The sequence below is a fragment of the Zonotrichia albicollis genome, chromosome 5 (assembly GCF_047830755.1).
Source record: "Zonotrichia albicollis isolate bZonAlb1 chromosome 5, bZonAlb1.hap1, whole genome shotgun sequence".
Taxonomy (NCBI): Eukaryota; Metazoa; Chordata; class Aves; order Passeriformes; family Passerellidae; genus Zonotrichia; species Zonotrichia albicollis.
Window position 1 is genome coordinate 28,882,186 of NC_133823.1, and position 18,085 is coordinate 28,900,270.

Here is an 18,085-nt window from a genome sequence, read left to right on the forward strand (position 1 = left end):
ACAGAACACAAATCTGTGAGCTGGCAGTGAATTCGTACACGAAGGAATAAAGCAGTGACCAGCTCATACAAGATACCAGCTCTAAGTATTTGGTGGCTTTTAGCAATGTCCAGTTTTAGCTACCAGTGAAGGGGAGGGTTGCTGTGCGCCACTCAGGTGAGGCAGGCAGAAGCAGCCCAGACTCTGTGGTGGGGCATCTCCAGAGATTCCTTGGAGCAGCTGGACCGGGATTGCCCAGGGCCCTGCAGAGGAGCAGGGCAAAGGGTGGGACTGGCAGCCAGGAGTGCCCACCCCCAGGTGACACACTCTTGTAGAGATGGTTTTCCTGCCACTCCTGTCAGTCGAAATTCAATGTTAAAGAGCTGGTTTGAATTATAGACATGCAGCACTTTCCAATAGTTATGTGAACAGATGGGAATGCAGTTTATATTGAACATCTGAGAAAATCATCTTACTGTTAAATGTATTAAACAGCAGCTTCCCAGTCTCAGATTATTTCTTTAAGCTACTTGGATGTCAGCCTCGTGCATTCCTAATTGGGAGATTTCAGCAATATGATTATTGTCTCTGAAATTAGATTTGCTTATTGCTTATGTTTCTTGATTGCTATCAGTGCCTTTCCACTTTTGTTTCCCAGCTATTTAATACTGTTCTTTTTTCCTTTCATTCCCTCTCTTTCCTGTATTTCTTTGGTTTTCATTTTTTCTTAAAAAAATAATAATGGGAATTTAATAGTCCACAGATAAGATTATTAAAATCCCATTTAGTAAAATAGTAATAGGAGATTAACATATGATAACAGAGAAGAAATGAATCTTTCTCATTGGTTCAATAAACAGTCAATTTCTGCTAAATTTGAGAATAATCTCTACCCAGCCTATATACGATTTCTCTGTACATCCATTAGTTGTATGATGAAATCAGCAGATTTAATTTATATCTTCAAAATTTTTCTCATTTATCTTTTACAAGGGCAGTGGCAGAGTCAAACAGTATGTGTGCTATTTGCTCAAACTGAGCAAAAAGAAAAAAAAAACAAACAGCAGAAGGTTTCCAACAGAAAAAACAATTCTTAGCTCTGAATCTTTCTAATGCCCACATCTTTAGATTGCTGCAACTGACTACAGCTTTCCATTTATAGATTATTGTTACCATTATCACATTCTCTAACACTGTCACAAATGCTTAACTTGCTATTACATCTGGATGCCCCCAGCAATTTCACTGAATAAAATCCAATTGCAGAAGGAATGCTGGTGAACATGATAGAGAGATATAGCAAACTGAAATGGCATTTCAAAATTTTGCTAGATCCTTTCTACTCAGGCCAGTCCAATTACTCAGCTTGTTCTTATTACCTCCTTTGATATAGTATTTGATGGTTTTCTGCTGTGCACATTATCACATATGGAGCTAGAAGCAGTTTGCAGTTGGTTTATGAAGAATCATTTCCAGAAGGAGGGGAAAAAGCAACACTGTGCAGACTTAAGTTGGACACCATAGGAGTTTGGTCCTAAGTGTCACTTGTTTAGTTTACTGTGTGGGCCTGGAAAAGTAAATTTGACAAAACTATGGAACTGTCAAGTTTCTTTTTCAAGGACAGGAGGACGTCATTGCTGTTACTCACCCTGAGTCAGCAATAATTGCAGTGAGACTTGGGATCAATCTAGAAATACTTTTCCAATAGTAGTTTCACTTGTTTATTGAGCAGACTATTTTTTTAAAATAACAGGACATTAGAGATTGTTCAGCTTGCAAACAGTATGTGGGCCAGAACCAGTGAAGTAAGCAGGAACCGCTTTTAACTACATCAGAAACCTGCAACATCAGCTGAACACAGTGCAGAAATCTTCGGAACTGTGCAATGTGCCTGCAGCTTCATCTTTACCTATACTGTACAACAGAGTGATTCTGGGGGCCACTTGACTTCTGTGTTTCTGGTGCTAACATAATGTTTCTTCTTATTGATTTCTACTCTCTTCCTTCCCAGCATTCCTAATATCCTCCAAAGGATGCTAATATCTTAAATCAGACATTCTCAGTTTCCTTCATGCTTCATAATCATCTGCAGGATGTGGTAGGAAAGGTTGCAGAGCTGCTAGTCTATAGGATTCTGTGTGAATGTAGACTAAAAGGGGTGCCAAAGTATCAAAAAAACTCCATGAAATTGAGAGTCCTCCTTCCCCTGAAGAAATCAAGGTTTGGAAATTTTGCAGCCTGGAAGGGGTTACACAAAACTAGCTTAGTAAAATTTGTAGATGTGGTTCAGAAAGGAGAAAAATAAAATATGAAAATAACTTTGAAATTGTTGTTTCCTTTTCTTGAATTTGATATGTTAGCTTTCAGAGTTTTATCAAAAATAAACACTTGTTTATTAACAAATCCATTGTTAGAGGAACTGGCTTCACAAGAAAGCCCTCCTTGAAAAAACTAGTCAGCTGCCAGTGGGAATCTTGATAGCATTGATAGTAATGAAAATTCATGGAAAAACAAAGAGGACAAACTCAAGAATAAAAGAGATATTCTATCCTGTTACTGGCTGACAGTGACTATGCATGTCCTCCATTCTGCCTCTGTTTATCTGAAAATGAACACCAATTTGGGGCTTGGGGGTTGCCTGACACTTTTTTCCTCCCCATTAGAGACAAAATGGAAGAGATCTGATGAAAGCAGCTGATCTCCTGCAAAGTGTCATGGAGGTGGTGCAGTTAGACGTAATTTGTACACTTAAAGGTTTAAGAGAGCTAGGAAGTGAGAATGCAAAACCATCAAATATTTTGCTTACATAACCTCAGGTTTACATTTTTCTTTGTCAGCAAAGTTTGAGGTAGGAAAGAGACTGATAAAATTCAACTCAATCCTATGAGCAAGCGGAGAGAATTTACTCTGTTCAAGGACAAGAAAGTTTGGGAAGCCAAAGACAAGACACCTGGCATGCTAAAGTTGTAGCCTTTGGCCTCAAAGTTTCTCTGCCTTTGCCATCTGCATGTGTTTCAATGCACAAAAACGCAGTCCATTTAAACTCAGAATTGTACACCTCTGAAAAGAATACTGGTTTTTGTAGCGGGGGGCCACAGAGGTGGCCCCAGTAAGAAGCTCCCAGAAGCTTCCCCCATGTTCAACAGAGCCAATCCCTGGTGGCTCCAGGACAGACCTGCCACTGCCCACTAACTGGCTGGGCCAGTTAGAAATGGTAGTTATATGTCTGTGATAACATGCTTAAGAAGGCAAAACCCAGATGTAACTGCAGCTAGAGAAGAGTGAGAATATGGGAGAGGAGGAACTCTGCAGACACCAGGTTAGTGAAGAAAGAGGCAGAGGCAGTGCTCCAGGTTCTGGAGCTGAGAAGGACGGAGGGGTGGGAGGAAGGTGTTTTTAAGGCTCTCATTCTCTGATTTTTTTAGTGATAAATTAAATTAATACCTGCAATTTGATTTTTGCCCCTGACAGTATTTGATAAGTGACCTCTCCCCTGTCCAGCTGAGGAGGGGAGTGACAGAGTGGCTTTGGTGGGTGTCTGGTATCCAGCCAGGGTCAGCCCATTGCAATACCACTGTCCAAGGAGTTTAATATATGTAATAGTTTTGAGAATACTGAATTTAACTCGTTAAATACAAAGGAAAGCTAGACAAAGCAAGCTTGAAGCACAAGGAAAAATTAGTGGCTGAGATATATAGACTATGCTGAAATTCTTTCCAGTTTGCAGAGAAAATACCAGAGAGGAACATGGGCCCATAAAAAAATGAAAATAAAAACAAAAACAAAAGAACCAACCAACCAAAACTAACTGTTTCTCTTTCCATGTATAAATTATTTGTCAAGCTTCAAAGTTTATCAGCACACAAAAATAGAAATAGTCTTTATTATAAAGTCAGATGGGGAAAGGAAGAAAGAGAAATCTCTTGATGTTTCTGGAGTGCAAGCTCCAGATTAAACATTTACAGTCACTGACATTTAATCCCTTAGTATCTTCAGTCTTTTAAAGCTGTTACTACACTCCATTCCCATCCTAATTCTACCCTTGTCTCTGCCAGAGCTTACCTCCACAGGAGTGATGCAGAATACCTTTTACCTCCTCACTAACACCTCTCAAATTCAATGGCTTGACTTTACATTGCAGAAAGAGCAAACTCCAAGAGAGGTGCAAGACTCCAATCTTCAGGAGACAAGAAACATCTGGGTGCTTAATTTTGCAAACTCTTCTGCGGAAAGAGTAACATTGAATAAAAAGTAAAAATGGGACGGGTGTGTTTGAGAACTTACACTGGTTTAGATTCATTAGAATATGTCTTCCAGTGCCTTATTTTCTCATTTTCCAGCTACACATGACTAATAACAGACCTTATTTTAGCCAGTCAAGTCTTTAGCAAAATTTTCACAAAACCTAGCAGAAGAAAAATTATGCCATTACTTCATTTAGGACAAGTTTGTATAAAAATAATACTTCCTTTCAATTTTGAGCTACTCTTTACCACCTACATCTTTTAGTGAATTTATCCTTTAGTGAATACAATGCAATTTAGTCATATATTGTAAGGTAATTCCTTTGAAGGGTTATTGACATTAGGCTTTTTGCACAACCACAAAGGAAACACTGAATGACATGTTACTCTCCTGCTGCTCCATCTCTGCCACTCTTATTATGGGAAATTGCACAACAGTCTGAAGTCTTTGGTTACATCTGCTTTCATGTTGGTATTGTCAGATTGTGGTTTGCCACCTCAATTGATATCTGCAAAAGTAATTATATATTTTCAGTGTGGATTTTTTTCTTATATATTGCAGGCTGAATTTTCTCATGACACCATTTTGAGAACGCACATTCAAATAGGAGATTCACAGGTGTTATTTTTATATCATGTTTTCTTTCTCCAGCATTACAAAGTGTCTGAACCTCTTTTGTCCAAAACACGAACAAAAGAGCCATTCTATACCAGAAATTACACTGTGCTAAAGCTTTCTCCATGTTCACTTCTGATAATTCAACATGGAATTTTTAGTTTGATCTCTCTCCTTCAGAACTGTGCTTTACACAGTGTGGTGCTGCCTCAAGGCACATAAATTAATGCAGAATGAGTTAGCACAGACATGAGAACTAATGTATGATAAATTACACTGGGTTTCATTTTGAGGTAACATAGCAATAATGCTTTGGATACTTAAGCCACCAGGGGTGCAACCCATGACACAGCATTCTGATATATGAATACCTGTTTAGTTTCTTCAGATTAGATTCCCAGCCTCAGGGAAATAAATAAATGTTGTTAAAAGGATTAAAAATACTGCAAATAGTCTTTGTTTTCTCAACGCTGTCTCAATCATGTTTTGAAACGAATGAAAGAAATTTAATAAAGTAGAGTTGATACAAGTTGAAGTAGGATATATCTGGGAGTTCTTAAATTGTTGTTGGTTCCAAGCAATGTAGATATCTCTTATAGCAAATATGAAGCTACACATAATGAGTTAGTCAAAATCTGGGCTAAGAGAGCACAAAGGGGATATCTCTAAGTTTTGTCAGATTTGTGTTCTCTTGCAATATTTATAATTTTTCCAGTGGGAGAAGAGCAAGGAAAATGCTCTGCTCCTGAGAGTTTCACTTGGACATACCCTTAGTCAGAATGCATGATGGACATCTCATTGCATTCCACATTCCAGCATTAGGATGCACAAATACAAATGAATTTAAATTGATTCATATTGCTTTCATAAAGAATAGAAGCACAGCTACAGCATATATAGGCTTCTGTCTGTCCATTACCTAACTCAATGAGATAATTTAAGTATATCAGCCCTCTAAAATTGTCCTGACTGGATTAGTTCTTTTGCAAGAAAAAAAAAATCAGAGTTAGAATGAAAAATACAGTTCTCTGATAACCAGAACATTAGCATTAAAAATCAGAAACTCTGGTCACTGGATCAAATATGTGATTTACCCTAGCCATAATATAAATGAAACACATTAGAACAAATATGGCAACTGAAGTTGCTGTGCTATGCTTAGTTCACACACTTTTGTGCCTATAATTTTGGACTAGTAAAGGGTTTCTGAAAGAATAAAGTGGTAATGACAATAATTAAAAAATTATTTCCAACTCAAGATAAGAAATTCATTACATTCTATTAGCTTAAAAAATTGAGACACCTTTTTCTGCTGTTTTTCAAACACATTTCAGAATTTTTCTCAAAAAAATTTTTAGCATTTTTCATCACATTTCAAATACATGTGTACACTAATGACATCTGTTTACCATGATAATAGATTTATTAAATTTGCATATGTAAAACAACTGGAAAGAGTAAATATCCTAATCTAATGTGTTCATCTTTTATTGAAACTCGATTTCTTAAAAATCTTCTTCAGGAAGTCAGCTAACACTGAGGTTTTTCTCCTAAATCACTAGCAAAGCGTTCCAGCGAAGGAGAATTCAGATGTTCAAATAAAGGTAAATAAGAAAGAGACACGGCTGTCAAAGTCTTTGGGGATAGTCTCAAATGTATCAAATGGCAGCTCACCTACTGCCCTTTTGGTTAAACTTCTTCCAGCCATAGAAAATAGTACTTAAAGTTATTTTTATTCATTTAAAACCCACTTCCAGTGGACTGCATTTTATCTTTTCACTAGTCTCTATGAGTGCAATATATTAGTCATGTATTTTTATGTTTTGTTTTTAAAGCTAGGTTTAATTCATTCTCATCTCCTTGGAAAAAAAATTGTACAGTGTATACTGATGTTGCTATTTTAAATACCCTGGAGGGTATAAGCATGCCCTTTTCTTCAGAGTGCCTGTATAGTGTTAATCATAGTTAATTCACTTAACAGTAACATGAACAGTCAAGTGTGTTCCTTCTTCAAAAATTCTACCATAGTCCTATCATTAATTAGTGCAGTATTATCTTGTAATAGCTATCACCTCCTTGACTGCACATCATATCACCTACCCTGGATTAGAATAATACAGTAATCTCTAATGAGAGTCATATCTGACAGAAAGAAAATGTGCTTGGTTTTTTTCTTTTTTTCATATTCAGACTATTTTGAAGAATCCTTTGCCAACATATGATCTTTGAAAAAATTCAGAAAGTTTTTTGTTCAGAGAGTCAGAGTCTTTTGCTCCACAACAAAATTTATCTGCTGGTTCTAATGCCTCTGGATTTTTGTGGTTTCAGCTTCTCTTCCTGTTTGAACCTCAGGCAGTAACATCACTTGCTGCATTCCCTTCAATCATGGGCACTTATCACTAGCTGCACTGTCAGAAGTTTAATAACCAAGCTAGAGAAAGTCTTACAGCAAAGAGCTTCTAGGTAACTCAGCAGAGAACAACCACAGCTGTAATTACAGCTAGAGAGAAATCACAAATGGGTAAGGTGGTCTCCTGCAGCCATTGACACATGTTGAATTATAAACAGATGCTATGCTATTCCTTCAAATTCTTTTCATGGTCACACTAATATTTCATCCATTTTGTAAGCAAATTTTGCAAGCAATATTTTTCCCCCAGTGAAGAGAGTAGTCTTCAAAAGAATTCAGTTTCTTCCAAAGTTAAAACCCCGTTCCACCACTCCAATTCAGACTGGACAGAGCAGTCAAAAATATAAAAAGGTAGAATAATTGCTGGCACTATTATAAAGATAGTGTTGAATAAACTAAAGATAAAAAAAGATAAAACCCAAACATCCCCACAGAATCAGTCTGACTGCGCTTGACCTCTATTTCCCCATCCTAAGCCAACTAGCATCTCTTGTGAGATAAAAGGAACACTGGGAAGGGAACGGGATAACAGGAACATTGGCAGAAGCCTGGTGTTAATTGCAGACAGCAGCTGGAGGAAGAAACCTGCCTAACATCTTTTTCTCCTTCTCTGAATCCCCAGACAAACCTTCTGGAGCCAGACTGTGGCCTGGGGCTGTGAGCAGGAACAAGCTGTCCTCTTCCTGAGAGTGGAAAAGGTGAACTGCTCAGCTCGTTGTGGGGAAAATAGCAAAGTCTTGCTCTTGACATTAACTTTGGTGAATTCTTTTGTATAACAGCACTTGAATTTTAAAAAGAACTTTTCTAATTTGTACCTAAGCTCTGCACTGTGCATTACATGCAATGCTTGTTAGAGTGTGATGGGGTTCTTGACACTTTATGGAGCTGAGATGTCCCACTGACCCTTTGAAGGGAGCTACATGAATCAACAGATTGGCAAAGATAAAGGGCAAAGAGGCTCAGCAGATGTCATAAGGACAGAGATGTATATGCTTTCAAAATTCATTTCACATAAATATGATCTAACAGATGCAACAGCAGACTCTACAACACAGCTGTGCTCTCAAAGTAACCATCTCTGCCAGTGCGCTAAAACTGGTCCTGCTATGCATTGTGAATTATGTCAGCTCACGTTGGTGAAAAGTTTTGTACTCTCCAGCCTTGGCAAAACCAACACAATTAAGCCTGAATGAGCTGCTCTACCATTCCCTACCCTATATCAGTGGAGGTGTTTAATCTACTTAGGCATGTCAGTGCCAAATACACTAAGGTAATTGCATTGTGGCCCTAACAAAAGGGCATCATTTCACTTGCAGCATTTTTGTCACAAGTGATAATGTGCAACAAGGAAAGAAGCCAAGAGGTTCTAATATCCAGGACTGAGTTTGCTGAGCTGCATTTACTGGGAGGGGATCTGCAGTTGTAAACATTATTATCTTGTGTGACAAAACTAATGCACACTTTTAAATGTAGTTGGCTTTACTGAGGTTTTCATTGTGTAGACAATAGGAGTAGGAAGTAAAACTAGCAGAAGTGATAAAAGCCTCTCAATAAGCACAATTTAAAAGTTAAATACAATCTTCAGTTTGCCTCAAACAGGTTTAAACGGAGTCCCTTGGAGGGCTGAAGACAAGCCATTGTACTGGTCACCAGGATTTGTTAGTGACAGAGGAGAGCTCTACCCTGCTACATAACACAAGGCACTGCCTCCTCTGCTCCTGACTGAGGGTGGCATGCTAAGGAATGGGATGAGGGGCAACCCAAAGCCTTAACCACTCACTAGACCCCAGAAATCTGCTGCATTGGCAGATCACTGACTCCCTCAGTAAAGCAGGCAATGTGCCAATCTGAAATTGTGCTGTCTCTGCACCAAGTTCTGCTTGTAACTCCACAAAACTGAAGAATAAATATAGAATTGGCTTTTAGCAGGGAAATTCAATGGCCAAGCAGCTGATACCATTATTTATTGGGAGCAAAACCCCCAGCACTTATCTCCTTAAGTTTCTGCCAGGGAATTTAATGCCACATGCAAAAAAAGTAATGTTTTAGCTTTGCTAATTCTGGCCAGAGCTACTTGTCACTACAGTGAGATAGATCATTCTATCAGTTGTGTGAAATCTGTCAAAGCTCAAAGTGAGATAAAGAATTAATGGTCTGACCACTTCAAGGTCCAGCAGAGGCATTTCTGTATTCCAGAGAGCCTTTTAAATTGTCAGATTCAACACAAGGAAAAAGAAATTCATTAAAAGTTGGTTGCTCTCCCCAACTTATTCCAAGTTTTTCACTGCCATATTAAGGTGATATGAATCAGTGCTTCATATTTGTAACATATCAGGAAAGTTTCACTTGACAGGATGAAAGATAACATCTGCTACAATTACATACTCCATTCAGCAGTAGTCAAATGGTTAGTTAGAATACACAACTACTAAATTGTTTCTTTAGTGTTCTAATGTGTTCTATTAACTTGCTATTGAGAACTTTTCCAAGGGTCCATTGAAAATGAGATTTTCTGTTAGTTCCTAGACAATGAACAATTTTTTTAACATCTGGTAATACAAACTATTTTATAGGCCTCTGTTGGGACTTCCCTTTTCCATTTCTGGTGGAAATAAAGGATCAGCTACTCCTCAGAGTACCTACCATATCTTAGGTATGTACTTATCTGCTGTCTTAGGCAGCTATGGAATTCAGATCCCTGAAGGGAAATGTTTTAGCTGACCTAAATCTCTCATTGTACACAAATTGATCACTCATAGTACACAAACCAATAGCAGACCTCTTCCATACTGCATGTGTTCCCCTTCACTTATAATACTTACTTACTAACTGTGACTATTACAATTTTATTGTATGCCCTTGCTCCTATGGTAATGTTATTGGGTGGATGCTAGAAGCCCATTCTGGTTATTTGCATTTTATTTGTCTAGAGCATCTGATGCTTTGGGAGGGTATACTTTATGAAGGTATGATCACTTTATATAAATGTACAGCTAGTTACACAATACATGGTGTCAGGTAAAGAGCACCACCAGAGAAAGAGAAAGAAGCAAGAATAGTTACTGTTATACAATACCTGTCTGCTCCAGTTGACATCTGGACAATTAAAAAGGAATGATTTTCCTCATAGGCAATAGCACTTTTGCCAATGTAATATCCAGAGGCTAGGGATAAGGTTAACCCAACTCTACATGTAACAACCAGGAGACCAGAAGGAACTCTGAAGAAGGCCCTAAGCTTAAATTTTAGGGGCTTTTTTAACTTTACAGAAAATTAGGTTGTACCCCAAAGGACACAAAATATGCTATAGGACACAATTAAAGAGAAAATGTGCTGAGAGTCACACACACAGATTTCTAATGTGAAATTCTTGAACACAAAACTCAACCTTCTGGAAAGAGGAGAATTAAATTTATGACTTCATGCAAGAATTTTTTCTTTAGTTCTTTTCTGAAAAGATCCTTTAATTAGCTAGCCTGTTTATTATGCCTTTGTACTTGTACTACCTTGGTTAATGGAGCTTTAAGCTCACTTTTCTTCTGATCATTTAGCTTTTACTAAATTGTTTCAGTTTTTATATGCTGATTGGGGAAGGAGGACATGAGAAACGAAAAACAAAAGTACAAATGTAAAGACAGAAATTTGCAAGAAGATGCCTGCATGATGCAGCACCACCAAGGCTTTCTGCAGTCATGTGTGTTACAGAGATATTTGTGTGGACCAGAAATCCTTCGAAGATTTGTATACCCTTCAGATTTTCAAAGCTGATAATGGCAATGTTGCATGATCTTTAGAAAAAAATAAAATGCTTTGTTGAATTGACAGAAAGCCTTTTATTATTTTAGTGTTATTTTATTGTGCTGTATCTGAACTAAACAAAAACCTATGAACAAAAGCCACACACTCACATACAGAATTTTGATTCCAGGATTGCCATCGAGATTAAATTCCATGAGGCAATAGTTGTCTACTCAAAACACAGCTTCTAGTCCTGGAAAATCTTCAAGATGAAAGCATTTCAAATAAAGTCAATTTTCCTGTCTAGCATACTGTATACAACACTCATGTAAGCAATAGAATTTTTGTGTTCATTGGATGTTTCAAAAAATTATTGCAGGCAAAATCAAATATTTCTAGATAGGGTGAAAGCTCATCTAAGTTTCATTTGACTAAAACATGGTGGGTTTTGACTCTTTCTTTTTGAGTAAAAAAAAAATCAAAATATACATGGAAATAAAATTTCTGTGAAGAAAGGGTTTTAGTGTCGATGACTAAGATTGTCTATTTAGCAGCTTAAATACATTTAAAGGGAGATGTACTTATGATCCATGGAAACCCATCTACTACCACAGAAAAGCACTTATGCAGTCAGCCAGAATATGTAAACAAAAAACTGATCTGGCAAACCCAGTTACTTGTTTCTAACATAGTGTGTTTGAACCCCCAAAACTGTTGTTTTCTGTCACTCATAAATTTTATACAAATATCACAGAATGTTTAAATAAAATATTCAAAAAAGGAGTAGAAACACTCCTCTGAAAACTTATTCCACCATCCACTGTACAGGGCCAGTAAGAAGGAAAGAAACTGACACTGAAAAACTATTCAGTTTTTATCCATTGGAAGTAAGGGGATCAAACAACACAAAGGCACAAATAATTACAGTTCCCTGCTCCTACCCTGATCTGTCAGAACTCTGGTCAGGAGCAATATTTGGAATAAAGACACAGAAGCCATTAGGCAGCCTCACAAATCCTAGCTGGGATGCTAGGGCAACAAGGTCACTCAGCTTTCTTGACTACTGCTGGTTAATTTGTTATCTTCAATATGGTCTCTTATTAACCAATCTATTAATCTAACTGTCCTTTTCAGATAATGTAATACCTTCATACCCATTTCCCTTATCAACTAAATTAATTTTGTTCCATTGAAGCAACCACATAAATCTTACAGTGTAATGTGAGATAAGATATAAAAATGCAGCCATGAAAATTTAGGTATGACCTCATTTTTGATAATGTGACACATGATTTTGAGGAAATCTGGGAGGCATGACTGCATCAGTGTGGTAGGTCTGCAGCACAAAGTAGCTGGTGCTGGCAATCTGACATCAACTCTGCAACTATAACCCTGAACTTAATGCATGTTGCTGTCAGAGTGCATCCTTTCAGTTTTTATTCAACAGGAATTAATCTTTCTCATATACTCCAAAATCATTCCACAAAGTGGGAAAAAAAAAAAATTAGGGGAGATTAGGAGATTCCCTTCTCCCTTCTTTTTGTACACTGGTGTAGATGCATCCTGACTTGCTGGAACATTACAGAGTTCTCTCAATTTTTTACCTGAAATTACCATTTCAGTGTTACCAGAAGAACAACAGTTCTGTTTGGCCTCACAGGTGGGAGGGAAATTGCCACTGGTGTTCTGGAGCAATGGAATAATGGGGTGATTATATTGGTAGTGGAAGCAAAGATTTTGCAAAAGGTGCAAAGACAAGAGACCACATGAGTTCAGTAGATCTCTGTGTACTTGCAAGTTAGCTGCCAAGAGATGACAAAGAGAGAGCTTTATATTTGAAAAACAAAGTATTCAGAAAGTGACATTGACATTTGTTGGCTGCAGCACTAATGCTGGAGCTACCTGCAAGCTAATCACCACATGGGATAATAGATCACTGTAAAGCTGAGCTGTTCATACTTTTAAATGACCTCACAAACTGAGATTCACTTTCTTGCAGTTACAACACACAGCACAAAGACTATTAGACTAAAGCAGTTTTTCTGTCTCCTTGTGGAATCATGATTATTTGATAGACTGGTTTATTTGACATGAGTGGTTTCAATTAAATGAAACAATCACATTGACTGACATTAATTGCACTTATGTTCTTCAGCTAATAATCTTCACATCCCACAGCAGCATTTCTGATTGTTTTGCTTGACCTTGATATCACACTGAGATCCTACAGCTCCTCAGGTCATTCTTTTGCATTCTTAGCCACCATTGCAACTTTTCTAACTTCTTAATAGCAATTTTGTCATATTACAAAGGATATCAAATGCTGACTTCAGCAGTTCAGAGGGCTCACCATCAAGCCGGTGTAATATTTTTCACCAGTGATTTTCCTATAGGCAAGCAGTGCTGAATATTCAGAATCAACTGCTTATATGAAGTCTGGAACATGCAGTGGAAAAGGAAAAGGTGACCAGGTTAGTCCCCCAAAAATTTAGGTTGAGGCAGACAGGAGAATAATACCTGCTTTTACAGATTTTTGCTTCTCTTTCCAAGTATGCTAGAAAACTGAACTCAACGAGGCTTTCAAATACTTTGACAAATACTTTGGCAAATCTGTTTTTGAAAGCTGCAATATTTATCTGCACATTATATAAATATCCATTCTGGTCCACTATTACTCTCTGAATTAAGACAAGCAGGAAAAATCCTAAATCTTCTTCATCAGTCTAAGTGGAAAGATTTTCTAATGGACTATGTGCAATACAAATTTCCCTTCTTAAACTTTTAACATACACTCTTTGGCTACTTTTGTGACATTTTTACACAGACAAAGATTTTAAAGAGCTTAAAAATTGCCTTCTAGCAGAAATAAAAAAATGTCACTACATGTGGCTTTATTTAAGAGAAAGCAAGGGTTTCTTAACGTTTTATGGAGGCATTTCAAAGTTATTTTCCAAATATGCAAAGGAGATACTCATGTGTAAATTGTTAGCAGTGTAAGACACATTGCTACAACAGCAGGGATACTTGATACTACGGAATTCACACATCACAGTTACTCACAAATGTAGAAAGAAAGTGGAGCTTTGAAATCCCGAGGGCTAAGGCCCTGTACTTGCCATTTTAAAAGCCTTGTTTTTGGAAGAGGAACATTCCATAAATGCTGATAAAAACTGAGAAGGCTTCTATACCAGGACAGTATGCACAGTAAAGCTAAATCTCAAGCATTCTTTTAAAATGCATGTACCTTTTTGTCGTGTATTTCTCCTCTTACATTGACAGCCACACACAGTGACTCAAGGCTGATTTACCTACAGATTCTGAAAATTTGTGAGAAAAGCTCAATGAGAATCCCCAATCACTGTTTCTCATAATCCATCCACTGCATACTTTCAGATTTATTTTTTATTTTGCAGGAGAATGAGCACCCTGAAGTTCCTTTTCCAAGCAGCTGACTAGAGGCAAGCACTCAGCCTGGACCAGCAGGTGAGCAGAGGGTGAAGGATGTTAAACACAGAGCTGGTTTGACTGTCCTTTTGCTACAGCTCTGGGATCTAAAGAGCCATCACTGTCACAAAAGCATCTGCACAGGACCTTTATGCAAGGATGAGTTTTATTTGATCCTAAATAGACTTTAAAGGCAGTGAAATGCATGTCACTGATCTGCACCCTGGGAATCTGGCCAGTAAAAACAGGCTGCCTATTTATTAGGCACTGATTATGTGTCACACACATAGTCACCCAACCTTCAATTATATTAAACAACCTAAAAACAGAGTCTAGTAGGGTACGTCTGACTTAGCCTAGGAAGATAAGGATACAAAAGCTTGAATCACATATAGCCACTCCCTTTAGGAAAATGGAGTACATGCTATAAGAATATTTAAGTATCATGCTCACGGAGCTATTTGTCTGGCAAATACAGCTTCTGAAAGAGAAGGATTACCTTTCTCTATATGCTGGTCAGAGTAATGGGTTTCTATTATGCCTTTTATTAATACATATTTTCACACATTTCACACATACAAAATTTTAAAGGCTCCAAACAGAAATCTAGGTGACAATAATTCCTCTCTCTTTAAAGAGTCAAAGAGCATTGTTCTTTCCCCATTGACTTCTCATCTTCCTAAGGCAGATGTTGTCCAGTGTCACAGGGCAGAGTTCCCAAATTCACTTTAATTTGAAAATTTCCTCAATTTTTCCCCAAAAAAAGTATGTTTCCAGCCCTCACCTAAAGATGAGGTTGATTCAGTGTCATGTCCTGCAATTGTCACTTCATTCAACTACTTTCAGTGCTGCAAAAACCAAATCTGTTTCCAGTGTGGCTTGTGAAAATTCCTACTCGGGGCATGGCAATCATACTTTTCAGAAAGGATTAGACATATTTATGGATTATTATTGTGTTTCAAATGAAATCACAGGTGGTTGGGGGTTTTTTTCTTACGCTGGAATGTCCTTGTGCTATGCTAACTGGTATTAACAGCTAAACTGTGTCCACTTGTCCACATAAAAAGAAATAAAGTCTGAGCACTTGGCTGTTCTGTGTCATTTGAACAGCATTTGCTGCCTTGAGATTACAGAAAAAAACATTACAATGACTCTTTCAATGTAGTAGCAATAAAACCCTTTCTACTAGCAGAATGAGTCAGAAGGCTGTTCCTAGCAGACACCAGTTCTTAGAGGTGGCATGAAGTTACAGGATGAGGTCCATGATAGGCATGCATGCACATGTCTTCTGCCAATATTAATTGATGTCATGGGGCAAAATGCCTGAAGAGCATAATTAAAATTTTCCCTTGAGTGTAGTTCAAATCATGCTTGAGAAGAGTTGATATTGCAGCCACCTGAAACCACTTCAGCTTCAGTACTTTTTCTTTCAAAGTTGTTTTGGGGTGCTCAGCACATATCAGAGATAATTCATGCCATTCCAGTTTGCACTCTTAAATGTCCATTTCTTTTTCCTGTGATAATTTTGCTTGCACACATAGGAAAACTGTAGGAACTGTGTTAGAATATTACTCCTACAAAATGTCTGGCACAGAAAGGACAATTTGGAATGGATCAGAATTCAGGTCCAGTAAATGTTGCTTTAATTCAATAGTACTTTAAATAGCTGCAAACACATTCTAGTGAGGAACTGTCATAAGGCACTACCCCAAAATGTGATTCCAACACAAAGTTCCAATGTCTCTTGATTTTGGATCTACCCTAGACTCACTGGTGTTAAACATGTGTTGCTGTAAAGGAATTTTTGTTAATTCACTGCTGTTTCTTCAGTAATTTTGCAATCTTGGACTATCAATGTTTGAACAACTGCCAGCTGCTCTTCAACATCTGACCTATTGTAGCTGCTGCAGAGGTTTCTACAGTTCATGCAGAGGTCAGAAGGCACCACAAAGGCACCTGAGACCTCACCTGTGCAATTCTTGCCAGGTTATTCCTTCATGCCTCACTGCGCCCGAGTGAAAATCATTGTCAATTAAGCCTGTCCCTCAAAGTGGAGCAAAGTAAAACAGCAGTAGAGAGTTTGAGGAAGGGCTAAGGTTGCTGAAGGGTTTTTCACAGAAAACAGCAATAGAATACATTGTCTACCTTAGGTTTTTCACCAAAATTGCCATGATTTTTATCAGCTATGCTGTTTTCACAAAGGAAACCACAGGCTAGGGCTGTATTGCTAAAAATCATTATTGGACATTCATATTCTCACTGTTGTTTTTTTTACTTCCCACTCATGAAAATTGGTTAAGACTCTGCAGGCATTGGATGGCAAGAATGGAAAACCTGGAGGTTTGATATGCAATATTTATCCAGACATAATAATTTCTTACTTAGACTGTGTTAATATTTTTTTTCTGAAAACATCTCATGGCTTTGTGAAGTGAGCTGAAGAGAATGGGAAATCCATGGAAATGTTTTAATTCAGAGTCATACCGTCCATACAAAGACTCACACAGATGCATCAGGTGATGTTCCTGATACAGACTGACTTTACTCAAATTGAAGCACAACATTTCCAAGATTGGCTTATAAAATAACAGTCACACGAGAATTAAAAGGCAGATGGATTTATTAATTTAATACTTTCCTTAGCTTCATCTGTCACCTGATCTTTGACCTGAGTAAATGTGTTTTCAACCAAATGTCACAAAAGTATGTCAGTTCTTTCACTGGGGTTAGGTAAGCCTGGAATGTGCTAGCAGATACTTTAATGATCTTTAGGAAAACAAACCATTTAATTCAGAACACCCACTTACCATATTTTACATGATTTTCAGCCAAGATGTCACTGGGACTGCCTTTAAGTCAAACCAAGCTAATGAGAGGAGAGGAAGTAACAGAAGGCATTCAGCAATTATCACCCTTTTAACAGTCATGGGGAATCAAGACCATAAGTTCTGCACACTGCAAAAATATCACACTGTGCTGTGCAGTTCCCAAGCTGTATCAGACCTTATTTTTCAAGAGGATAATTATATTTCTTAGAAAACATAGCAATACACTTCTGACATTCCCATCACAGATGGTCAGTGCTTCCCTTGATCAGCAGCTCCAGTGGAAGAGGTGCTGAGGAGGAGTGGGCTCCTTGTCAGGAGTATTTATGCAGAACATTTAAGAATTGCACAGCCCTTCTACTGCAAGCTTGTCTGGCAGTGTTCCAGCATTAATCAACAGTATTTATAGCAGAATGAAAAATGCAAAAGTAAAATGCCCTATTAAATACAAATCATCAAACAGAAAAAAAAAAAAGAAGAAGACAAAAACACTACAAAGAAATAAAGATCTTCAGGAAGAAAAAGGAGAGTGAAGGTTGTCATTTTCATTCCACTGAAATTATACTATAAATGATGGCAAGATCAGATTAGATGGACCTCAGTCCATCATTATGAGAAAAATAATAGTCCACATAAAGAACAACATATTTTGACTGTTCAGCACAGTATGTTTTAAAAAGAACCACAAATACAGAGCTTATTGATGCTATTGCACATAGATATGTAAAATTATCTTCATATTATGAAAGCAATACCAACCCTAAAGACTTCTTCTTTCTTGTTTACTTAAAGAAAACCAGAACTGCACTCAAAATTATTTGCCTGCAAA

The 18,085-nt window shown here is 37.6% G+C and overlaps 2 long non-coding RNA genes across 3 annotated transcripts in view; one reads left to right on the top strand and one right to left on the bottom strand.

Annotated features, from left to right (window-relative positions):
• LOC113459183 (uncharacterized) overlaps positions 1–18,085 on the bottom strand; it is a 60,241-nt gene that overhangs the window by 30,541 nt on the left and 11,615 nt on the right. For both annotated transcript variants that reach the window (XR_012580427.1, XR_003380132.2), the window contains exon 5: positions 4,042–4,202. This is a non-coding gene — a long non-coding RNA (uncharacterized LOC113459183). The remainder of the gene's footprint in view (positions 1–4,041; positions 4,203–18,085) is intronic.
• LOC113459184 (uncharacterized) overlaps positions 1–18,085 on the top strand; it is a 61,878-nt gene that overhangs the window by 8,614 nt on the left and 35,179 nt on the right. The window contains exons 2-4 of the long non-coding RNA XR_012580428.1: positions 7,872–7,947; positions 9,823–9,902; positions 14,401–14,470. This is a non-coding gene — a long non-coding RNA (uncharacterized LOC113459184). The remainder of the gene's footprint in view (positions 1–7,871; positions 7,948–9,822; positions 9,903–14,400; positions 14,471–18,085) is intronic.